The 26,358-nt window shown below is 37.6% G+C and overlaps 3 long non-coding RNA genes across 3 annotated transcripts; 1 reads left to right on the top strand and 2 right to left on the bottom strand.

The window, feature by feature from the left end:
• Positions 1–357: 357 nt before the first annotated feature.
• LOC124158415 lies at positions 358–26,358 on the bottom strand. The gene is made up of 3 exons (XR_006864781.1): positions 26,226–26,358; positions 22,652–22,864; positions 358–517 (listed from the first exon to the last, which is right to left on the bottom strand). It is a non-coding gene; the product is annotated as an uncharacterized LOC124158415 (long non-coding RNA).
• LOC124158414 lies at positions 2,729–4,115 on the bottom strand. The gene is made up of 2 exons (XR_006864780.1): positions 3,759–4,115; positions 2,729–3,332 (listed from the first exon to the last, which is right to left on the bottom strand). It is a non-coding gene; the product is annotated as an uncharacterized LOC124158414 (long non-coding RNA).
• On the top strand, positions 8,443–10,934 carry LOC124158416. The gene is made up of 3 exons (XR_006864782.1): positions 8,443–8,689; positions 8,816–9,001; positions 10,791–10,934. It is a non-coding gene; the product is annotated as an uncharacterized LOC124158416 (long non-coding RNA).

Here is a 26,358-nt window from a genome sequence, read left to right as displayed (position 1 = left end):
CTGCGGTTTAAAAATTCTATCACTGTGACAAGATGTACCCCAAAATAGAATACCATATTTAATCCTAGAATATATTTACGCATTATATACTACGAGCAAAATATTGGGGAATATAATGGAAAATGACAAAGCAGGAGCAATTTCCACAATTTTAAATTTAATGTACTACCGGTTTCGCTTTACAGCATCATCAGTTACCTTTTCCATTATGTCACGTTTACACTTCATCTCGTTTGAAACCTCAGATTATATGGGAAATATAAGTTTTTTAATAAGTAAATATGAATGTATATAAATGTGAATAAATAAATATGAGATATGTGAATGTAACTGTGTAGTCCTGGATAAAGGAGGGCGGAGTCTACTTATGTGTAAATGAGGAAAAGAAGCGATGGCCACTGCAGCAGTAGCAGCATACTCACCATCAAGATTGCAGTATTTTTTTGGGATACGTCCGCAAACTGCTCCCACACATCCACAAGTTGCACAGAAAATATATCTTGATTGCCTGTGCTCACTAGAATGAGAGAAAGAAAAAGAATGCAGAAATTCAGAATCATTCATAACGTGGCAGTGCACATACACAGTCGAGGACCTCAAATCCATACATTTGTTAATAAGAGTCTCGCGGATAATCACACGCTCTCAGCACGAACCTTTTTCGACCCTTCCTAGCGGGGACTGCACATTATCTCGTACTCCGAGGGTAGTTATGCTCCTTCTTTTCCACATTTATAAACCTACCAGTGGCACTGCTTCGCGGACAATCATGCTTTGTTTGTATGATTTAGCTATATGAATAATTGTTGCTTGAACGTAAATATCTGACTTTGAATTGAATTCCTCGTTTTATTCTAAGAATTGCCAAACTTTGAACGAAGCTCTACGGTCAATATTAACCCAGTATCGCCTGAATTAAAAAGTTTCTGCAATTTTTGTGGTAATCATATGTTTTAATCCGAATGAAATTCTGAGCCATTCAGTGACAATTTTATTCTTTTATCTCTAATAGTTACCGAGATACAGCCTGGTACCATATGGTACCGCTACCCTAGTAGCACCAAAAGGATTATATCTAGATTTAATACGTATCGTTGTATACCCTGTATACATATTATATCTGTATAAAATGCATGCAAATGTCCTCTACCATGCATATAATATCTAGATATAATACGTATTATATCTGCTGCAATAATATGGATTTTATACAGATTAAATATGTGTACATTGTTGTGATCTGTATATTATACAGATTTTATATATATCTGATGATCCATGGTTACAACATAAGGATATTATTTGTATATTTTAAAGATTCTGGTATCCATCATATACATATACAGATATCCATATTATATACATATTTATCACATGTAACAAAATCTCTGTTTCTCTTTGTGGATAGTTATAAATTGAGATTTATTTCTGGGTTTAACACAACACTAAATAATACTGGCATAACTCGAACTGAACAAACTTTAAAAGAAAAACTGTTAACAATTGATTGAAAGTAAATTGAAACAGTTACCAAACTTAAGAAAAACTGAGTTAAGAACTTTTGACATAAGGTTAAGTAACTTAAGAAAACTTTTCCAATAACTTAAGGTCAAGTTTTAAAACAAATACAACACTATATCCTAAATTACGAAACTGAGAACAGTATTTCTGTGGAAAAAATAACTTCCATGAAAACTTTACTGGAACAATTCCTACAATCAATTTAAAATACTCACCACTATGCATCGATTTTGCACACATCTCTTTCTGCAAAAGCATAATTGTTTGCTCAGTTACATACCAAGAATATTCACAGCTTCAGCCATTTGTTGGTATCATTAGAGAAGTTCTGTATGAAATAATATCATGCTGAGTCTTCCACAAACCTCTACTAATGAGCTAGAAAATCGTGACATGTTGGTTGTGCTGTGTACCCAGTGTCATCTTGATATTTGATATGCAAATAGTAAAATGTATGACTACTAATGTCCATAGCTTGAAGTTAAAGCAGTTCCAAATTTCAGGGATCAGGTTTAAAAATGCTTTGGAAGCTTTATCAAACAGTGAGTGTAGGCAAATGGTAGGGCCACCCTCCATAGTGCTTTGAAGAAGGATAGTCTACCATCTGAGTTGTGTAAGGAAAAGGTAATGCTAACCCTCACATCTAGGTTTCACATCAAATACATAGTAAGTGGTACATACATTTGAATGGTGTAATAACCCATTTGTATGTATTTCGATTCTTCAAGGATTGGTACACTGCATCAGCGAGACCTATGGTTTAATATCCAATACAAGTTTGCTGACTCAGTAGCGGATACAGCAAAAACTCAAGGGGGGGTGCAAAATTATACGCATTTACAAGACAATGCTTCTAATGATATAAAAGAGTTACAATTATGGTTTTGCAATGTTTGGCAATGCGGGCAGCCCCACAAAGGGGGGGGGGTGCCCTCTGCGCCCCCATATGTATCCGCCGCTGTGCTGACTGGTAGTGCATTTCTCTAGTAGTGTCCAATCTCTGAAGCAGGTCCCTCATAATACTTTTGTATGAGAGGCAAAACAGACTTTAAAATGTGGCGAATAGAGGAATAATGACTGCCAAATTCATGGGCTAGAACCTTTCCGGAATCATATTATTTTTTTTAAGCATCTCATGAGATCACTAGTAGATGCATCAATACGGTCAGATAATAAGGAAATAATAATATAAACTGGAATCCCTAAGTAGAATTGAGGATTTCTATGTAAAATATTATGCGTTTGACACAGATTTCCTTTATTTTCTTTCCTCATCCTTTGAATGGTCTGAGGAATCACTACAGACACTTTCAAATGACAAATTCAAGTTTTTATTGGAGGTACAATCACGAACGTCACTTTCAAAATTTTTGGCAAGGGTGGGCAAAGCAAGAGACTAATTTTCAACTTTGACTGGAGAAGTTGCAATTGTTCTAGCACAGCCACTTGTTACTTAGCACATATTGCTTCTATATATATATATATATATATATATGTACTTCATTCGAGTCAGTACTTTTCTGTAGAAGTGGGAGCCTCACTTGTGCTAGGAAGAATGTAGTCCTCATGCATCAATTGATTCGAATTATCATCATCAGCCTTCACATTATCCTCTCCGGAGATAGCATGGTCTATTCGCACCTCCTTGGGTTCATCATGGTTCTGGAGGAGTTGAAGAATTTTTCTCATCACAATTACAGGGCAACCAGGAGAAACTGATATGTTCCGATGTTGGCATTATTCTTTTTCCTTATCCTCAAATGGCATCCCATCATTTTCCAGTACATGTAGTATTCTGCGTCCTCTTCCAACTGTAAGGCATTAGTGAAAAATATACTAAAAACACAAATCAATACCTAGATGATTACGATCGCAGAGAATTAAATCGATGGCTTTGTTTTAAAATGGTTATCAATTAGTAAAATTATTCGACATATTCTCAATAGTTATTCATTTTCAAGTAAAACCCTCCATATACCTACGAGATAATAGAGAGAGACTATACTTGCCACAAAGAACTATTAACAATGTGAATTCGCGAGAAAAATAATATTTTCAACTAAATCTGTCTGAAAGGATTGTACTTCCACTATGCCAGCAAAAGCAAAGATCAATCTAAATTGTTCCTATGCAGAGATGAATAATCTTAAATAATTATTGGATTGAAAGTAGTGGTTCATTGATTGTCCAGATAGGGTAGATACAGAGGCCGTGAAAATAATGTTCCATTTACTTACATTGAAATGGCCAGCACAGCAGTGAGAAGGGTTAATGCTGACAAAGGCATCTTCTTTAAATCTCTTCGTGCCACTATAAGAGCCACTTTTTCCGCGAATCTGGTGTAATTGGTTTGTTTACAAAAGCTTAATCCGGCGTTGAATTCATTTTGATGGATACACAATGGCATGAAATAGTATTCTTTCGATCCCTTTTCGCCAATCTTATCTTCGAAACACGTATTATTTCTTCCATAACGCACTTCAATGTAAATTTGCTTGAAAAACACTATTTTACGGCACATACAAGGCACACAATGCCGTAACTACGAATGTAAACAAAGTTTCGGTTGCTATGAAGCGATGTTTGAAAGAGAAGCAGAGATTTTAAAATACATGATAAATATATATATAATACAGATATGTGTATCTGTATATGATGCATACCAGAATCTTTAAAATATACAATTAATATCCTTATGGTGTAACCATGGATCATCAGACATGTATAAAATATGTATGATATACAGATTTGCAAATATGTATACCGATGTATTTCGAAATCTTAAAAATATACAGATATAATCCTTTTTGTGCTACTATGTCTACTATGTGCTACTGTGCCTATAGGCGTTTAAGGGGTCAAAAAATCGAAATTTGAAAAACTTTTCTGAAATCACATTTTTAAGCCAAAAACGTTAAATATTTATTATTTTCTGCAAAATACATTCATTTTCATCCAAAATTACGCTCAAATGCCATGAAAAAACCTGAAAAAGCTGTGAATGTGGCCATTGAGAAATTAAGTCCGCAGTGTAACGAAACGTAGTAAATACGAGGGTTGTACCAAAAGTAAGGTTCCCATATTTTTTACAAATACAAAACTTTTTTTAATTGATATTAATTTTCATATCGTTGAAAAGCTTACACTTTTGCCTAATTTTCAACTTAGTCTCCATTTTTTTCGACACACTTTTAAAGACAGTGCTCCAGCTTTTTTATCCCTAAGTTGAAGAAGTCTCCCGCCAACCTGTTGAGGAAGTGTGTGACCTCTGCTCGGACTTCATTGTCGCTCTTGAAGCGTTTGCCACCTAAGAGTTTTGTTTCGGGGATATAATGAAATACCCACGCTTCATTTCCGGTGACAGTAGAGACCAACAACTTCTCCTTGTTGCCCCCCAACTTAAAATTGTTGAAGACATTTGCGAGCAGTGTCAAGGCGTTGCTCCATGAATCCGTCAGTCATCAAACGGGGGACCCAGAAAGCACACATCTTGCAATAACCCAACGTTTCTGTTTAAGTTCTTTCAATTGTGCCATGAGAAGCTTCAGAAATGCGTTAAACAAATTCACGGACAAAGTAAAGAAGGATGTGAGATGGAAGAAATACGTAGGGGTGAAAAGATGATTAGCTGATAGAAGAATTGAGTGAATAGCTGCGTCAAACCAATCTTGTTAATCTTAATGTCAAATTATTGACCAGTGATGATGATGATGATGAAGTGAACCATCTCTTTCAGCCATTGTGCATGACCTATTTTATCTCTTTTGTCCTATTGTAGTTTTATAAATGAATATGTATCATATTTTACACGTGAAATTTGTATCACTATTAACAGTTTGACCTGCCTTATGTTTGTGACACAAACCAACGGGGTCAATAGACATTATTATTACTTCTATGACCCATCTTTGAGTTTTTGGGTGTAAAATATTTATTTGTGTGTCTTATGAGAAAAGAACTAAGTGGGATTCTGGTGATTCCCTCTAGTTTGGAGGCCATGGGATAAAGTTGGCACTGCTACATTGCGTGGTTTTCATTCCATCCGAGGGTCATTAGATGTATGAACACAGTTGTACGAAAAGGTTTCAAGAGCAGAGAGTGTATCTTCACAGGGTGTTTTGATACATCAAAGAACTATCGACAAATAAAACTTAAAAATCTCTTGGGTCCAGTGATTTCCCGAGATGTAAAGTTCCTTGGGAGGATGATAGATAAAAATAACTGCATAGAAGACAGTAATGCAGATGTACCAATTCATATGCTGTTAGACCCTTTTCTTCGATGAAATAAGGTGATTTGCTATTATTTTATTGCCTAAATCAAAAGATTGTTATTATATGACTCCTAAAGAACTTATTTCACGCTTTTAGATTTTTAAATGATAATATCTATTTTTCCCCATTAACTGAAAAGTAAAAATTTTCAAGCGCTAGATAATGCGACGGCTAAGTATGAATGCTGGGGAAAGCCTAAGTGACGTCATTCTGGTTCCCACTGTCGCCGTATGAGGTGACCTTGGGGCAAGGATATGTGCGCTGCTGCGATGCAGGCTACTAGAAAGTAGCTGAGTACACTGCTAACAGGTAGCACTTGGCTTAAATAAGGTTTATTAATACCTTATCAAATGAAGGAAATTTTCCGACCATAGGCAGTTTTAGTTGGTGATTATTAAGAGATGTTTCCCTGAGCTCTGTGCCTCATGCATCCATTGGTAATCTCAGACGATGTAATTCTCCTTTCTACTCGTATAGAAACAAGGTCCCTGTGACGTCACGTGGAGTGGAATCGCTTTTTTCAAATGAGGTTAATATTGACCATTAACATTCGGCTAAACTGGGATTTACAAAACCAAAAAACTACTATATTATAAATACACAAATGGTGGTTAACGAATCACAATCAATGCCTATCCTTTTCTTTGATGAAGGAAACTACCCCATTGGGCAAGAGATAGCTCCTGTGGCTGAGGATGACAATGTGTGAATTTTAGCATCAGATGAAAGAGATCAAGTTGTCGGTGAGTGCCAGGACTTACAAAGGAACCCATTGAGAGAAAGGGTGACCGAAAAAAGCCCTGATGATATTGTGCTTTATCCAGCTGTGTGCAGAAATTTGTGTGATCCTACTTCAGCGCAAGAGCTATTGGATGGGACTGAGAGGGATCAGTGGAAAGATATAATGAATGAGGAATACACATTACTAATAGATAATGATGCATGGACTTTTGGACAAAGGCATTGTAAAAATATAAATGGGCATCCAAGGTGAAGTCTGGTGCTGACGGTGAAAGATGCAGAAATGGGGCCCAACTAGTAGCATTGGGCTTTATCCAGACAGAGATATGCAGTTGATTATGAGGAAACATTTGCTCCTAACAGGGTCATCAATATGACTGCAGAGTAAGCCTTGGTCATCAATAACCTTCCTATAAAAACAGCCTTTCTCCAAGGGGACACAAGATGAGGTATATAAGGAGCAGTGCAAAAGCTTCAGAAAGGGGTCAGATAATAAAAATGATAACCATTCATTCATTGAAGGCAATACAATAGCATAGTTTCATCAAGTGGTCATGAATACAATTGATGCATCACCGGTCTTTGGTTATTTTACAAAGAAAATCCTCGCAGCATATGTACGGTGGAAAGGATTGACCTATTCCCTACTATAAATACTAAAATATGGAATTGGACGTTTCTTTACCCGGGAGACGAAGGCTGAAAATATTCATCGGAGATATTCTTGTGCAGGTGAACAAATGCCAAATACATACAACCATTTTGTAGCTCTCCCCCTTTTATGATGGTCGCGGGTGTGCCATGTCTTTGTTCTGGGACCCTACACAGCGGAGCTTAGGCTTTTATTCTTGAAATCCGGGAGCAGGTACCCAGACCCCTTGTCTTATATTACCCCTCTGGCCTATATTGTCATGCTGGCAATTTGAGGAAATAATCCATTTACATTCCATACACAATAAGTCAAGTTCAAATATTTAAATTTCAATTATGATTCTTAGAAGGGCTAAATTGTATTCATGGTATGTCATGAGGGGGTAGGGTGGGCAGTCCCAGATTATGAGGGTCCACTACCTGCTAGACACACGCCTGGGGTCGACGGAAAAATATCTTCACCACTCCCTCACCATAGAACATCACACCTCAATAAATAATTCATGGTTACAGCTGCCAGAATACGGAGCTCTCTACCGATAGAAATAAGAAATTTGCCATCTATGCATGTATTTAAGAATAAAGTACACAAGTTGTTTAATGACATTTCATGGCAATTCCCGGTGTAACTAACCATGCAGACGTGATTGAGTACTGATGTGGGTGATGGGAGAATATATTCCGTATTCATGAAATAATTTTCTATTAGTCCTACGTTTTTATGTTACACCTGAATATTTTTCTTTGAATAAATAGTGATACTGTTTCAAATGTATTTAATATGTCTGAAAATTTTGTGTGGCTAGATACCCGGGTATCCGCATTCGGGATGCGATTGTACTTATAAGTATGCTTGCATAGATTTATATTTTGCTTTTGTTTTTGTTTCTTCTCCATTTTTTGCATTTTCTAAGTCTTGCTGTAATGTTCTTTTTCTTTGAACCTCTGTCAAATGATTTCTACTTGATTGTTGTGTACTTGTAAATTATCTCATGGGCCAAATGGCCAAGGATAATAAATTAATTGAAAATTGAATGTCCCGAACACAGTGGCAGAAAATTTTTGATGCTATCACAGCTAAATGGTTAAATCAGATTAGAGAATTAAATTTAAAATATTAGATATAGAGACTATAGGCAAGACAATGTCAGCCGGTATATTACGAAGATGAATGATTTCGGAAGATCCCATGAGGATGATCAGCAAGTCGCGGATCGAAACGTCGGGAGACATGGACGACATCAACCGGTGGAAAACCCGAGAAACTTTTCTGCAAAAGGTATCTGCTTAGAACCAAGAGGGGAATTTTTTCCAATAGGTTTCACAGTGGGGACAAAACTTTAGATGGCACCCTCAAGGATGGAGTAAAGAAAGTCGACACCTTCTTCCAGAGACAAACAAGTGATCACATCCATATCCACCTAGAACGGATTGATGCAAGTGACGGGATTGGCTCTGACGTCAGCACGAGCAGTGCTGGCTTCCGTTGGATACCACGTTCTGTATGAGTTAATTTGCTTTACCTTTCACCACATTATAGAGATTTTTGTGGTGAAGTTTCAGAAAAGTGGAGTTTCTGAAGATAGCGATTTTTCTTTCATTAATGACATTAATTCACTGGATTTCAGGAACGTGTTTGAGAGGTATTTTTGTTAAAAAAAATGCCTTTCCCACATGTTGTGCTGGGATGCCAAGGAAACAACAGGAGTGGACCCAAAGTTAAAGTTTTCAACTTCCCTAAAGATCCTGAGTTGGCAAACAAGTGGATTCAGACAATCAGAAGATACAATTTCACCCTTACAAAAAACAGTAAGGTATGTACCCTTTCTCGCTGTATGTAATTATTTGGATGTAATTTCTGCCAGGATGTGGCTTGGGAATGTTGATGAACAACTCCAGCACTGAAAGTGGCAATTTAAATATTGTAGTACAATTTATTTTGCTTTTTAGTTTTCTTTTTTTGTGTTCATTAGTTCAGTAAACATGTGGTTTTAAAAGAGTTACCTACTGGGAATTAGCAGCAAATATAGTCTTTCTTAGCTTCCCCTTCGGTGTGTTATGTCCCGGAAACTCAGTACTCATTACAAAAATATTTCAGTTCCTCAAAGTTGAAAACCTACTTCAATTAATTACGTCATTAGTCATGTAATCTGGTATTTTTGGAGAAACTACTATAAACATTTTATTTTTGGCGTAGTGCCTTTTATTACGGGGAAGATCTTAATCTTTTAGTTATTCTTGCTTTGAGATTATAATTTCAGCTTATCTATCCTTTTGTAATACCAAGGACACTTACTTGAAATGATGCATGGAAAGCATTTAATCATAAGAAACTTAATCAATTCTCGACAGACACATGCATAGGTTACTTGTGTGTATGAACTGCCATGAAAGAAAATTTATGTTTTTCTCTCATAATCGTCAGTGGTGCGATGAATCAGAATTGAACCATATCCTGCTTTTATCATCTCAAATGATCTTACCCTGAGAGCACAAAGTTTGCAGAATACCATATGAAAACCTAATGGTTTGCCGTATACCAAATATAGGCGACCACATTTGGTCTACATCAGGTCTACATTCGGTCTACATTAGGCGCAAATGTCTTCCTTTTTTGGTCTACTGGTAACTTAAAATGGTATAATTTTGGTCTGCGGTTTATTATTACCATGAAGTTTATTATTCCTTATCGTATATGCGTTACCAGAATAGTACTGTGACATAAAATAGTTCCGTAAACCCATCTTTTCCTCATTAATCTTAGATTTTTCAATAGACGTTCAATTCACCCAACTACGGCAATATATGGCTACGGCAACAACTAACAACAATTAACACAACGGCAATATGGCTACCAAACTGCCTACCTCGCCAGACAATATGCCGGTGTGGAAAATAAAAAAATTATAATAATAAATGTGGAATATTCTGCGAACGATACGAAGTTGTTCGTGATATATTAAAACATAGTTTTTCACATTTTGTGATACAGAGGATGTATGATCATAGATTTTTACGGATACAATCACAGTTTACGACGGCATAATATTTAAATATAATGTGCATATTATTCGAATTTTATGAACAAAATCGACAGAATATTATCTGCATTTTATGCGTATCCATTTATGCAACTTTTATACTGAAAAGAATTTTGAGTTTGCTGGGTGGCCGTTAATTAATGATTCTTATAAGAATCATAATTAACGATGAAATGTTACTAACAACGAAATAATAAACATATTATGTCAATAAATTATTAATAGTTTACGGCGGCAGAATATTTAAATATAATGTGCATATTATTCGCATATTATGTGCATAATCGACGGAATATTATTTGCATAATACACCTATCCATTTATGCAACTTTTATACAGTATAAATTTTGAGTGTGCTGTGTGGGAAGTAGTATTCAGCAAGTTTTCATTAAGTACCGTTGGAGTGATTTTGATTGCTACATATCCAAAGCTTGACTAATATTTTGTTCATAAGTATAACGAATGTTCCCATATAATGTTAAACTGATTTGTAATAAAACTATGATGTAGTAATGTATGACAGATTCCTGAGTTGATTTTAGCGCATATGTTGACTTTTCAGGTGATTTCCAAGAAGCGCTAGAGCTAGAAACCATGGCTATTAAACTTAAGCCATGCCAGAAAGCACAGAAAGTGCTACTTGATGCGAAAAACAGAAAGGCAAGGATAAGAATTCCTGCCAAGAAGACTCAACCTGGGGAGGAAAGCACGGAAGAAGAGAGTATTATGCCTCCTAGAAAGAGAATCCCTCCTCCTTCATCCATCAGGGAGAAAGCTGAAGAAAATGCTCCAATAGTGGATTCTTTAGAAAGCCTTGTATCTCTAATAGAAGATGGAGATGGTATGTAACTTAATGATTGCCCCATGTAACATTAGTAGCAACATAGGAAGACTGCTCCAATTTCCATTATTAATAATTTGCACATATAAAAGCAAATGACAATTTTGAAGTTTCAGTAATAGTTACTGTAACAGTAGCGGCTTTAAAATATAAGTATTTAATCACAGGGGTGCAGTTAGGAATTAAGGCTGGGGGGGTTTAGGTGCAACTAATACCGGGGTGTTTGGAGGTGTGGAATACCCACCAGGAAAAGAGATAGGTGGCAACTAATACTGGGGTGTGGGGGTATGGTATACCCGCCAGGATAAGAGATAGGTGCGAGATTAATAAATTGCGGAATTTTTAGATAAATGGTTCAAAATGGTGAGTTTTGCGGCTTTCTGAGGGATATTTTATTAATCGTTACACTATTTTATTCGTAATATCATCAAATAAAGTATCAGCATTGCTTGTGCATACTTCTGCATTTCTAATTTTTTGTAGTTCCATAACTTTAACTTCAGGGAATCTCTCGTTCGCATTCCAATCGTTGTCTCAAACTCGTAACAATGATTCTTTTCCTATTCAAATGCGGCAGAAACAGTCATCCAGCACATTTCAGTATTAATTTGTCGTGTCATGTAACACTTAACTATTTGTTGGATTATTTAGTTTTAGTAAAGTTTAGTTGTAGTTTTGCCTGTTATTTCGTCAAATTTTCTGCCACAGAAGTTCACAGGCTCATCAACATTATCATCAATCATTATTATTCGTGGGCTCGTTAAATGCTTTTATGAATTAATAAAATTATAAAATAAAATTAATTAAATCGATTAAACTGGCTTGTCTTCTCCTCAGAGGTTACAGAATATGTCTCTCAACTCCTTCTCTTTTTTATCTCCGCCTCGTTATTCAACCTTGACTTCTCTGCACCTTTAGTTATTAATCTTTCCAGTTGAAACAAATTTTGGGCATTTGTGTCGCCATACATCAAAAAACATCATAGTCCTTAATCATATTAGGCTTGGTAATCTAATACACCCATGTCTCGTATAGCGCAATTTCGATTTGCGCAATTTCGATACAGCGCAAATTCGTTCCTCGGGGAAACATTGCAACGCAGAGTAGCCTAATCAAAAATCTTAAACGCTCTCGTGATAAAACGTGAACTTGCGCTAAGTACACACAAAATTTCTATCATTTTACGTATATTAATATTATTGCCTCAAATCTTCTTTTTTGTTTATATATTAATCGAAACCCATTGCATTGCAATGGCCAAAAGTATTACTTGTCATTGGGTCCGGATAGCCGGCCTGCCGAAGTAATTTATCTTGTCTCCTTAACAGAATGATAATAAATAATTTATATCGTTAATTAAGCGTGGGGCTAGTGGAAATGATTTTTTTTTCAGCAATACGGTTTGAGACGTATTTTTGCCGTCATAGGTTATCGGGTGATTGACTTCCAGGTAGAGGGTTTACGCTAAAGCCTTCAAGGTCATTGGTATTCAGTGGTGGCCGAGTTGCGCATGAATAGCATCAACACATAAAAGAGCCCGCTATAGAGTCTCAAACACAATGGCTTCGTTCCCTCCCCGCAGTCGCAGGCCTTCTGCGTCTCAGGAATACAGTTCAGCAGTGGAAGGTGATTTAGATAGAGCCATACAGAGAAAAAACCAAGAGAATATGGCAAAAAATAGGAATGGGTTTAAAAAAATCAAGAATTTATCAAGAAAAACTATAAACCTAGAAGAGGAATTGAAAGAGGTCAATTGCTTTGAAAATGGAGAGCGTCAAAGCGATATTGAGCGGAAGTTTAAGTTGGTTTCAGAAGGTAAACGGCAAGCAGGTATTTTCAGTGCGGCGATATCAGGTGAATCTGCAAGTGTTGATAGCGCAGTCACCGCAACATTTTCTGATGAACTCCAAGCTGTGATTGAAAGTGGCTCCTTTCCCCCTCAACCAGATTTTAGTGTTGACGAGACGATATTCTTTTGGAAAAGAATGCAATCTCGTTCATTCATTTTCAGGGAAGGAAAACTTGGGTCAGGTTTCAAGGCATTTAAAGACTGTTTCACGTAGCTGTTAATGACTCGGCGGACTTCAAATTAAAATGATTTATCATTCATAAACTCCGCTAGCTATGAAATTGAATTCAAAATAGCATTTTCCTGTCATTTCGATGAGCGACTAAAGGGCCTGGATGACACAATAGTTGTTTTTAGACTAGTTTGAAAAATCGTCAACTGCCGGCAACTCATTACGATCCCCTGAGATAGCAGATGTTAGCCCACCCGCACGACAGGAGGGAATTTCAAAAGCACGTAAGAATTTTTTTAAACATGAATTTAAGTCTTCAAATGCATGCATACTATCTTTAAAGATGTTTTAAACTATAAAAAATTATATAAATAATGTTTTCTAAGGATATTTATGGGAATATATATGTTTTAGCCTTTCCCTTGGGCTACAACCTTGTCGCGGTGGAAAGGCTTGCGCGTCCCTATGACCCCTAGAGCTGCACTGGCGGGATTAATTCTAAATTATTCCCGGTAGGGCCACCCATGCCAGATAGGTCGAAGGGTAGGAGCCTGACGAAAGGTAGTCCACGTGATGGTGTCACGTAAAAAACACTGTTGGAATGGAAGTGGGAAACCCTACCAACTATCTCTTCCCTGTAAACATGGAGTACAACCAAATGAGCCTCGGAATCTCATCGCCCGGGACCCGTCCGCAAAGGGCGGGTGTCGGGCACGGCAACGAGGTCGGCAAGGTCCTCGGGGTCGCCAACATGCGAAATCCTTGCAGAGACTTATCATCATCATCATCATCAGCTGCAGCAGCAATGGAGAAGGAAGAAAAGAAGACCAAGAAGATGGAGAAGAAGAAGTCGGCTATAAATGTGGGGACGTGGAATGTGAGGACTATGATGAGGGCGGGAAAGTTAGAAAATATCAAAAGGGAAATGGATAAAGGGAGGATAGATATCTTAGGATTATGCGAGGTGAGGTGGAGGGATGGCGGGGACTATTGGAGTGAGGGGTATAGGGTTATATATAGTGGAGGGGAAGAGAGCCAGCAAGGGGTAGCTTTAGTGTTAACACATTCCGTGCTGACCGTTTTTTGAAGAAAATGCCCTGTGGCTGACTTTTTGGCAAAAATTTGTATTTTTTTATTATTATTTTAACGACGTGATCTTATGATTTGTGATGCCTTCTACATGTTTTCGCGCTTTTTTTATAGATAACCCTTCATTTGTTAAAAATTTAAAATTTAAATTTTCTAAGTATCCTGTCAAACTTTTGATACCTTCCCGCAACACACCTACATGTTTCCCACATTTCTTTGCTCTTTGTCAGTACTGTAGCGAAAACCCGTTCAGACTTTATCACTTTCTGGAAAAAACTAAAGGAAATAGTAATGCAGCAAACATTATTTTTATAATCTGGAAATGATAGATTCAAATACGATTTTAAATGTTTTATTGCTCAAAAGAAAATATTGCGAGTATTACCAATATTTCCAGCAAAAGTGTTGCTCCCTATGGAGGAAAAATTATTATAAACGATATGATATCCTCCGGATAAGATTTTATAATGATATACATTGGTTTATAAATGAAAGGGAAAATTTGTATAAATGAAGAATTGTTGCAATGAAACATTTTTTTACAAATCAAAAATTGACCAGCATTTTTAGAATAATTTTTCAGTTACTAAATACATCGCATAAAATAATATCTTTTTAAATAAATATTGAAATAGAAAATATAACAGGTAAACATTAAAAAAATAATTTTTTCCCGCTGGGTAAATAATTTTCTGCACCACAAATTCTTGTGATACTTCTGGAAACAGTCAAGACACCATCGAGGATCAGATAGGCAGGTGGGGCTCTATAATATGATGTATCCTGGTGGACATTCTTCTTGAAGCACTGCCTACATCTCTTCTGTTTTCGTCTTTTCTGTCTATCGTGTTTTTCATATAATCGGGGAAATGTCCTAATAAGCCCTTGGTTTTGGTTGAGGTAGGCTAGGATGACTATCTCCTCAAAGGGATCGAAGGTACAGATATTGTCATAAGATTCTATAACTGGAATTAGAAAGTCGATGAGAGGAATTTTTAAAAAAATTTCTTTGAATAAAAATTACGTTTCTGCAACAGTGATTTCAGTAGGTGGATTCCCAATTTTTAGTATCATTTGATTCATCAATTTTCTTTCAATGGAAAAGTCAGACATTATTTGATCCCAATGATCGAGGCCACAATTGGAATTGCTATGTTCAACCACCGCATGTGGCTTTCACAGCGTGCACCCTCGCTTTTTCGTAGATTCGTTGATTTTTTGCACTGAATTCAGCGATGATCATCCGCTCTTCCCTCTTATCCGTCCACCTTAGGATACCAATTTTATACTCATGAAAGGCCTCCACCACCTCACCGTTCTTTAATTCGTAGCAGAGCACCAAAAGAGGAATAACTTTCTTGCCTCTCCTCAGTGTCCCCGTCAAGTTAGGTTTCCCATTTGGATGGAATCTAGAACTGGCTACACTGTTATAAAAGTTATCAATATAAAAGGATTAGCCTCAGTCTAAATGATCCTCCATCATTTGTTTACCATCTTCTCCGAATGCCCTTTTCCAGACAGTCCAGTTCCTTTCTGAGTTGGAGGACCTGCAGCGCCAAACCCTTTGCTTCCGTCAACATATACAACTTTATTGCGTACCTGTGGCGCTTTCCCCTCATATATTCACTATATCCCAGCCTAGCTCTCCATGAAACCATAGACTCTTCCAAACTTAGGTCACGTGAGCGGGTCACTACTTTTTCCATTGATTCCTTGAATGCGTCTATATGGGGCTAATTTTGAATAATCAGTGGGCCAGAGGAGAGTTAGAGTCAGAGAACGTAGATAGGTTCTTGTTGATTTGAAGGGCTTGGAGAATTGACATGAATTGATCAAGCGACTTCTCTCTCCTGAAGCAATGCAAGTCATATAAAGATCAAGCTTTTCAATTATTGGAGATACAGGAGATTTGGATAATTCTAGCACGAAAAATAAGGCCAAAAAGTGGGGAAATTCTTCTATGGTTAAATATTTCCATCTAGTAAATTTCCTTCAGGACACGTATTGCCCATTTCATATCTTCGGATGTATATATCATCGGGCCGGATCAGTTTCTCCGAGTTCGGCGGTATGTGACTGGGTTAGTGGAAATTGTTCTCTAAGGCATTTTTTTGTTGGGGAGGATGCCAAATAGAATGCTTGTAAGTATTTCGGATATTATGGAAAAAATCAAGTAATGAGTATCTAATTAAAATGCTAGTGAACATAAGTATGGGGAAGTCTAGCTATTGTGCATGAAATGTAAATAGTAAAAATAAATCGCAATGTGGAACCAGGACTTTACTGAAGTTATTGTTAAATTTATGCAAATATATTATTTCATGCATAGCAGCAAATAAACATAGGGATAACAACAAATTTTGCCATGATGAAATCAGAGCAAATAAAATTCACTCGGAAACTTTAAAAGTATAAGAACGGAAGCATTTATTGTTATCGTAAGGATAAAAATACACATACCTAGAGAATGTCCTAAATTAGGCAACCAGCTAAGCAATTTACCACGATAGCGTTAATTGACGTTAAAAATAAAAATAACAACAATGGAAAAATATTTGTATTCCTTCTTGTAAAAACCAATTAAATAAACACAATCTAATCATTGCATTAAAAGTCATAAGGAAAGATAAAATATCTTGTAATAAAGTAATTACCTATCCTCGTTAATGCAAAAGTATCTTTTTGTTATTTCGCTTTGAATATTTGTAAAAGTTTTTTTTTTAAGGTATAAGAACAATTATGAGAATATATAACTGTTTTTTGCATTATAAAATGAAAGTAATAAAAAAATACATTGTAAAAAGTCACCCCCAAAGACGTCCTTGCAGAGCAAAACCGGGTAAAATAGAAAAACACAGAAAAAATCGAAAAAAAAAAATTTTTCGGAGCTCTCCGCACGGCAAACAGGCGAAGAGTGGTGACTGACCCTCTCCCATACCCTAAATGCGGTGGCTGGCGCTCAGGGCGGAATATAACGCAAAAGGGAATCATGACGTAGCGTCTACGTCATCAGTCACTGGGTAGTGGCTGCCATGACGTAGACGCTACGTCATCAGCACGGAACGTGTTAAACGGGAAGATGGGTAAGCGTGTGGTAGGTATAGACCAGGTAAGCGATAGGATTCTGGTGGTAGAAATTGAGGCACGGCCCACCAACCTTGTGGTGGTCCAGGTTTACATGCCCACTAGCAATCATAGGGAGGAAGAAGTAGATGAGGTGTATGAACAGCTCGAGGAAATAATTAGAGACACACCGGGTAAGAAAAATCTGGTAGTGATGGGGGACTGGAATGCCTCAGTGGGGGAAGGGAGGGATGGGCACAAAATAGGAGATTTTGGTCTAGGAATACGAAACGGCAGGGGAGAGAAAGCAGCAGAATTTTGTAGGAGAAACAAATTATTCCTCACTAACACGTGGTTCAATCATCATAAAGGGCGAAGGTACACGTGGAAAAGTCCAGGGGATGTGTGGAGATATCAAATAGACTACATTATGGTAAGACAGAGGTTTAGGAATAGTGTGAAAAACTCGCGCAGCTTCCCCGCAGCGGATGCGGATTCGGACCACAATCTAGTACTCATGAAATGCAATGTAAGATTCAAAAGACTTATGAAAGTTAGGAAGGCGAAGAAATGGAACGTAGAAGCCCTGAAGGGGAGTATGAGGAGAGAATATCAGGAACTAGTGGACATTAGTATACGGGAGATTGAAAGTACTAAGACTGTTGAGGAAAGATGGGATAATATTAAAACGGGAATAGTCAAAGCGGCGGAGAAGTCAATTGGTTACGTTGACAGTAGAAGGATAAAGAAGCCGTGGGTAATGGAGAACATGATAAGGGAAATGGAGGAGAGGAGGAAGTGGAAGAACGTGGACACGGAACAGGGAAAAAGAATCTATAGGGAACTGAATAATCGATTAGGACGTGAAACTAAGAGGGCAAGGGAGGCTTGGTGGAAAAGACAGTGTGAGGAAATGGAAAAGTTCCAGAAGGATGGAGAAATAGGCGCGTTGTACGCCAAAGTTAAGTCGCTATCGGGCGGCAAAAGAGGACAAGCCATGTCTAAAATTAAGGCTAAAGATGGGAGGATGCTAACCGAGCGAGAAGAGGTACAGAGTAGATGGAAGGAATACGTGGAGGACCTGTATGACGGAATGAACAGACCAGAGAGATTGACTCTAGAGGAGGAAAGTGCAGTGGAGGAGGATAATCTTGGGCCGGGGATATTAGATTCGGAAATAGAGAGAGCACTTCGTGATATGAAGGCTAGGAAAGCAGTAGGCGTGGACAATATCCCGTGTGAGCTTCTGAAGAATCTAGGGAAGGAAGGTAAGAATAGGTTTTTCGAACTAGTGCGCAGGATCTATGAGGAGGGATGCTGGCCGGAAGATTTCGTGAAGACGGTTTTAATTCCGCTTCCGAAAAAGAAGAAATCTGTGGAATGCGGAGATTATAGGACTATCTGCTTAATATCGCATGCGGCGAAAGTGGTGCTGAGGATATTGAACAGACGAATGGAGGCGAGGGCAAACGAGTATTTGGGCGAAGATCAATTTGGTTTCAGAAAGGGGAAGTCAACTCGTGATGCAATAGCAATAATGAGGTCCCTCGTGGAGAGGAACCTAGAATACGACCAGGACGTATATGCGTGTTTCGTGGATTTTGAAAAAGCGTTTGATAGAGTGAACTGGGTAAAGATAATGGATATTCTCAAGAGAATAGGTGTAGATTGGAGGGATAGACGACTGATTCGTAATCTGTATATGGCCCAGACTGCACAAGTGAGGGTAGCGGACGGAGAATCCGGGTGGGCAAGCATTGGCCGAGGTGTGAGGCAAGGCTGTCCTCTATCGCCGCTGCTCTTTAACGTGTACGCTGAAGAGATGGTAAGGGAAGCATGGGATGAGTTAGAAGCTGGAATAAAAGTGGGAGGAATGATGTTCAAATCAGTGAGATTCGCGGATGATCAGGCGCTGATTAGCCAGTCAGCAAGGGGGCTTCAGGCTCTAGTGGATGCGTTATACGAGCGTTGCGAGGAATATGGGATGAGGATTAATCACAAGAAAACTAAGGTAATGCGGTTTTGTAAAGCATCACGAGGGAGGAATGTGAGACTTAAGATAAAGATGGGTGGTGAAAAACTTGAGCAGGTTGAGCAATTCAACTATTTAGGCAGTACGTTAGAGGAAAACGGATACAGTAGTAAGGACATTAGGAAGAGAATTGCATTAGCGAAGGAGGCGTTCATGAACCGGAAGGAGCTTCTAAGAGGATCGTTATGTAAGAGTTTAAAGAAAAGGTTAGTGAAGAGTTTGATCTGGAGTGTAGCTCTCTACGGTGCGGAAACGTGGACACTGAGGAAAGAAGACGAGAGAAGATTGGAGGCATTCGAGATGTGGGCATGGAGAATAATGGAGAGGGTGAAATGGACGGAGAGGAAAAGGAACGACGAAGTGCTGGATATGGTTGGCGAGGAGAGGCAGCTTTTAGATGAGGTACGGAGGAGACAGAAGGTATGGATGGAGTTAGTGCTTAGTGGTGAGGGGATGTTGAAAATGGTGCTAGAGGGTAGAATGTTAGGGAAACGAGGGAGGGGAAGGAGAAGAATAGGATTTTTAGATAGATTGAAAGAGAGTAGGCCTTACTGTGAGTTAAAGAAGGCAGTGCTGGAAGGAAAGGGAGGCTCCCAGATCACTTCTTGCGTACTCCATGGAAACCTACCTTAATCGGTAGAATACTATAATAATAATAATATGTTTTAGAGGAAATTCAATACCCAAGACCTATGCTACCAGGAACGCATCCCTATCTTCCCAATGTTAAAACGCTCTTGTATAACGCAAATTTGTATAGCGCAAAGACCCCAAGGAACGCATTCCTTGCGCTATACGAGACATGGGTGTATTTCATGCAATATGATCAACAGCTATGCAGAGCATATAGTTGTTATGAAAGTGCTTTTGAGAAAATCTTTTCATCTGTACTGGAGAGTGGCTATCTTTGGAGAAGTCAGGTATTATATCCAAATACGCAGGAATTCTATCCTTAGTAGGATAGGTTTTTCAATGGCTATGCTGTATCAAAACAGGTAAATACATTGCAGGGTTATAGAGATGGCTTTTAAATAATACGATAAATATTTTTTGATTTGACCTACTACATCCTAGTCTCAGTGGTCTCATTCCCGTGTATTTTATGCAATACGACCTATTACAGGAAATCCACAGGCAAATTAAAGATGGAAGGAAAATACATATTTTTAAAATATTTCAGGATAACAGAGCAGGTGAATCAGCGAAGTATTGTCTACGAGTGTTTTATTCATTGCTAAATGTTTGACAGTATTTAGTTTTGACTCATCAGGTGTGAACTATATTTTATGCTCCTATAAATTTGTCATCAAAAGAGGGTGTCGGCCAAAGATAAAATACACGGGGAACGAAGAAAAGGATTTAAAATGTAAGATATAATGACGAAATCGGCGCTCAAGTTATTGGGAAGTCGTTCATTAATGATGATCATATGCCACGCAAAACGAGTGGATCGCCTCGCCCTTGCTGCTCCCCATCGGGATTTTCAACGAATGCGTGCGCTACATAAAATAAATGACTTCCTTCCCATCGTGCAGATGGAGCACTAAGTAAGCTAGACAGAATATATTCATGACTTCACCGCTTCCGGGTCATTTCTCAGAGTGAACTGCCGTGGAGAGAATTTTAAGTGTCATTTCTATCCTTTCGTGAGACAAAAACTTTGATGGCACGTTGTTATTAGTCCCCATCAGGCAAAGTTTTGGACTCTTTCCTCGTAAGAGGACATGGAAGTTTAGTGGACCATTTATAAAATTGCGACTTTCTGGGAATTCGTGAGGTATGAATGCTTTTTTCCACTCTGAGACGCTCGTTCTGTTAGGGTGTCTTGTTTGAAAAATTGTATTATCTTTCATACAGGAAAAACTAAATAAACCAGAGCGTATTTGTGAGTAACAAGTAGTTTGCTAATATACCTACATGTAATTAAAGGCATAAAAAGGCAGTTAAATATTTATTTATCCCAATAAAATAACATTTTACCTTCAGTTTTTATAATTAGGACACAACTTGGAAATGTTTGCCACGGTACCAAAGGAGTAAGTTTCAATTTAAAGTCACAAGTTACTCTTGTAACACCAGTTCATTTTCGAAAAAAATACACAAAAATGATGGCAAAAAAGGTAAGAAAAGATTATGTTGTATAGTTGGATACCCCAGGATTCTGTAAACTGAGTAATAAGGATAGTTACATCAATGAAACCGATAGAATATTCAGCTAAACATCTTTCAACATTGTTTAATTGTGGTCTCTTAGGGTATGTTCCTGCGATGAATTTATTTTTCGCATGGCAACTCGAAGTGTGAACTTGGTTGCAGCTGATGACAGAAGGACATATTGGACTTATGTCAAAGGAATTTCCTCACACAGCGAGAATGGATCCTCGACCTTGTTTACCGAGCAAAGAGAGAAAAGGAGAGAGGTGGAGGAGCAATAGACTCGCGAGGAAGTGAAAGTAATCACATAACTCGGAATAAAGGGCCAGAGAGTCTCACAGACCTCAAACGTTTGACAGCAAATTTCTGCAATTGTTTCAAAGACTCAGCTTTTATTACATCTCTTCCCACAGGGCAAAAATACCCAAGGAATTCGTTTGAAAATAGGATGAGAAAATTAATTGAAATGCCAATGGTTTACAGTGCCATTGGTTTTACCAATTATACTTCAAGGCAATTTTATCAACAAAAAATACTAGAATAATTGAGGAAGTGCGAATAAAATACGTCCAAAACAGCTGCAAAACATGAATAAATATTTTATCTATGACAAAACTTCCGCAAGAAGTTTGAGTGACGATTTTTATCCAAACAAAAAATTACTGAACTAAAATGAGAAAAAATTTGTTTCAAGTTTTTACAAAAGAAATGATGGGGATTTAATCACACCAAGTCCATTTTAGATTAAATTCTGACCCACGATAGTCATGAGAAACTGATGTAGTTAGAGTTATTAGTCATAAGGTTACATGACAGTTCAAAATTACTTTTTTTTAGCATGCTAGCTCATTATGTGCAATCCTTACTCCAACGCAGGTCACTTTTCCGAAATTTTAGATATTTTTAATAATTTTACCACATTGCATCGAAAGTTGAAATATCTTCCACTAAATCCTCCAAGGAGCATTTCTTCGTAGATGTCCGAACTTAATATTACGGCGGCAACATAAAAAACAATCAAATTGAAACCAACGAACTTTTACATTGCCCGCAGTTTACGAAGTTTCGCGACAATGTAACATTACGTCATTAGCCCTCAAAGTGATTAAATTCATATGAATTTCCTTTCGCCTTTTACCACAGTGAACTCAATCTAAACTTTATCAAACTTCTTACAGTGTTGAGAATAGTTGACGTAACATTAGAGAGGGGATGAGACTCACATCCCTGTTGATGCTGCGGGAAGACCTTTGAGGATGGGGACTCCTTGGGCACGTATCTGTAGAACTCCTCGTCGCCGCAGTATCACTTGATGGAGTAGAGGGGCGAGCACTCGAGGTCGTAGTGGCAGCCGAGCTTCGCCCGGTCGCTGTGACGCACCGCCTCTGGCACTTCGATGCGAACATCGCGCAGACCACTAGCCCCCAGAAACAGAGCTAGACAAGAAAAGAAAGGAGACGGTCCATTGAATACCTACTTCAGAAACAAGCAATCAAACTTGCCCTCTAAATAAATCCAACAAAATGAAGCATACATTAACGTATTTACACTGAAAATACGCATTTTGAACAATCTTTCGTGAGACTATAGGGAGAGGGAGTGAGGGGGTCGAGCCGAATCTCAAGATATATCACTGATCAAATCACCAAAATCCCTTCACGTAATTAATGGACGCTTCTTACCCAACATTTTGACAAATAGTAATTACTTTTAATTTTTTTTTCGTTTACGTTAAAATACCCAGATAACACGGCATTTGTATTACATCAATAATACACAAAAAATATGTGACCAATTACATATGTATAAGATGGAATACGATCATACTAAATCTGTATATTTCACGTAAAAGTGGTTCAAAAGTCCCTATGGATGTATGCATACCTGCGTATTACAAATTGGAAATCTGAATACCCATACATGAAATATACATATGTATACGATCCTATTACATCTGTATATTTCACGTAAAAGTGCTTCAGAAGTCCATTAGGATGTATGTATACTTGCATATTACAAATTTGAATTCTGAATACCCATACATGAAATATACCTATGTATACGATGGAATATGATCATATTATGTCTGTAAATTTCACATTAAAGACCTTCAGAAGTCCCTTAGGATGTATTTATACATACGTATCACAAATTGGAAATCTGAATACCCATACATGTAATATACATATGTATCTACAGGCCGTCGTGCAATAATTATACATATTCATTTTCTGGCCAAAATCCACTTAATATTAATATTCATAATAAGGTGAACCTATGCAAAATTTAAAGTTACAGCATTTATTTTTTAATTTCAAAAGGAATTTAGTGTTCAAATTTTCCTCAATTTTTATGCACCTCAGAAATAGGCATGTAATATTATAGGGCATGTTATACGCCCTTAGTAAGCATCTGAAAGAATGCATAGAAAATCTATATGAAGTGTATTCTATTTGCTCAAAAGCCTTTAGCTGATCAAAAATGGCAGAGAATAATAAAAAGAGCTACGGAAAGAAAGCATTGTATGAAAACTTACAGAAAGGAGATACTCAATAGCATTGACCATTTATGGAGGAAAAAAGATATGAAAATCAGAATATACTGGTAGCAAAACATTTATTTTAACAGATTAATACGTATAAAATATCATCCACACAAAGGATAGGTGTAAATACAAAACGTCGGCATTATGGAACATCAAGGTATGAAAAGAAAAACTGAAAACTCTCCTGGTCTGGATGGCATTAGAGGAATTGTTTTTAAAGAATGTAATCATGGCATCTTGACTTCCTTTTTCCATCTATAACGTCCTAAAACCTAAAAAGTAATTTGTGTTCAAAAACAAGGGTTGAAGGAATGCTATCACCAATTACCGACTTACTGCCGTATTACCTGTTTTCTAAGAAATAGAATGTTTGCTGTGCAAGTCTGATCAAGTTTTTGCACAGATATAACATCCTATATAGTTCTCAATTTGGCTTCTGAAACAAAAATCTATTATACCCATGCACTTTACTCTGCCAGTAATTTTACCAACAACAACATAAATCGTAACTTAAGTGTATACTTTGAATTGACAAACACCGTAAATTCTGTCTACCAGCAGATATCCCTCTGCAAATGTGAATAAATAGGAATTAGAGTTATTTTCATATTTGGTAAAATCTTATATGACAAATGGATTACAAGTTGGGGAAGTCCAGAAAGATTGCAAATACTTCATCTCAGATATTCGACTTGTATCAGCTGGGATAACTCTGTATTGGGTTACCAACCAATAAATTAACTCTAAATGTATTGAAATAATAATTCACGTTATTCTCAGCATCTCACAAGGTTTTCCATGGAATGAGATCCCATTTTGACCGTTCTGTTAGTGTGCTCTAGGGTAAGCAAAATTTCATCGTGTTCACCTTGGTCGACTATTACAATGGTCAACTATAGCATTTAAAATTATTGTAAAAAGTTAAGCTATCTACAGTCCGGCCGCCGAGAGTTGTCCGATGACAGCTCAGAAGAAGGGGTGGGGAACCCTTTGCCAAAACGGTTTGCAGCCAATCGCTGTCCCCCAAACGCACCTCACACCCTCGCCTAGTCAAGCAACGTTGTCACATGTGTATGAAGTACTGAAATAAGCCTGAATCACCAAAACAAAACTTTCCATAGATTGTCTCTTTGCTCTTGCGTGCGTTCTTAGTTCACTATGCTGTAGGCATTGCTGTGGTGGTATTCTGGATAGTTACTTGTGCTTTTTCCAATGCTTTTCACGAAAACTTCTCAGCGCTTTCGGCGGAAGTATTTCAATTTCTCAATTATGTTGCGTTTTAAAAGCATAGGATAAAACGAATAGAAGGAAAATTACTTTCTTTATTTAATGTCAAATCAGAAACTGCATTTGGTTCACTGGAGTCCTTTCTATGATTGTTTTTTTTCCTAGAGTTATCATTTACACTCCGGCATTTAAATTAGCAGCATTTTTCTATATTTTACTTCAATTACCGGTTCGTTTGAGGGCAATACGTGATATTTGCGCGACCGCTATTTTTCTCAGTGAGGGCAGAGTAGTAGGAAAGTAAAGGATAAAAAGGTAATGCTGACCGCGACTCTTCCGTTGGCCCTTCATGCCCGTCGTCCCTTCCGGCTCCTTTCTTCACGGAACCCTTTGGTTTACGTGTGGTGTGGGCGTTTCCCTTTCTGACCTGGCAACATTGCCCCCTACCCCTTCTAGCTGTCAACGGACAACTCTCCGCGGCCGGACTGTACTATATGCTACCCATGCTGTTAGTACTGATGTACAAAGTTTTGTGTACTTTTCCTAATACATACATATATTACTCCCACATCTCTTCCGGCACTATTATTTAGGGTGTAAATTCCCAACACCTCAATTGTTTAAAATAAAAAAAAAAACAACTGTATGCAACAAATATGTAATGTTGTGCTATATGTGAGATCCTATATGTCTCTAGTTGACCTCCACAACCACTATAACTACCACAAGGAGATCTGAGGCTTTTCATACTAAGCAACAAAATTTAAAATTGTGTCCTTGGGGTCCATAATACATAGGGATAAAACTATATGATGCATTTCCATGCCATGTGAAAAAGAGACAACTTTGAATGGCTTTGAAAAGACAATTACATAACTTTCTTTGTGAGAAATGTCTCTTTAGAGAACTATTACAAAGCTGAGGTTCCAATGTAAACGTATTTTTCATTGTTCTCATACAGTTTTGGAACATATTATATGTTCTATACATACATTCCTTGAAATGCCTTTGGACCAAATACTGACACAAAATAATTGCTAACAAACGTGAAAGGGCCATTCATCCCTCCTCCCCTGATGGGATGCAAGAATGATGAAACTTCAATTCAGGGAACCAACCCAAGGAGGAAGGAAAGTCAAAATGATATCACTTTGACCT

The sequence above is a fragment of the Ischnura elegans genome, chromosome 5, assembly GCF_921293095.1.
Source record: "Ischnura elegans chromosome 5, ioIscEleg1.1, whole genome shotgun sequence".
NCBI classification, from domain to species: Eukaryota; Metazoa; Arthropoda; class Insecta; order Odonata; family Coenagrionidae; genus Ischnura; species Ischnura elegans.
Note: the sequence above shows the minus strand (reverse complement) of the source record. Positions and strands in the feature narration are given on the sequence as shown.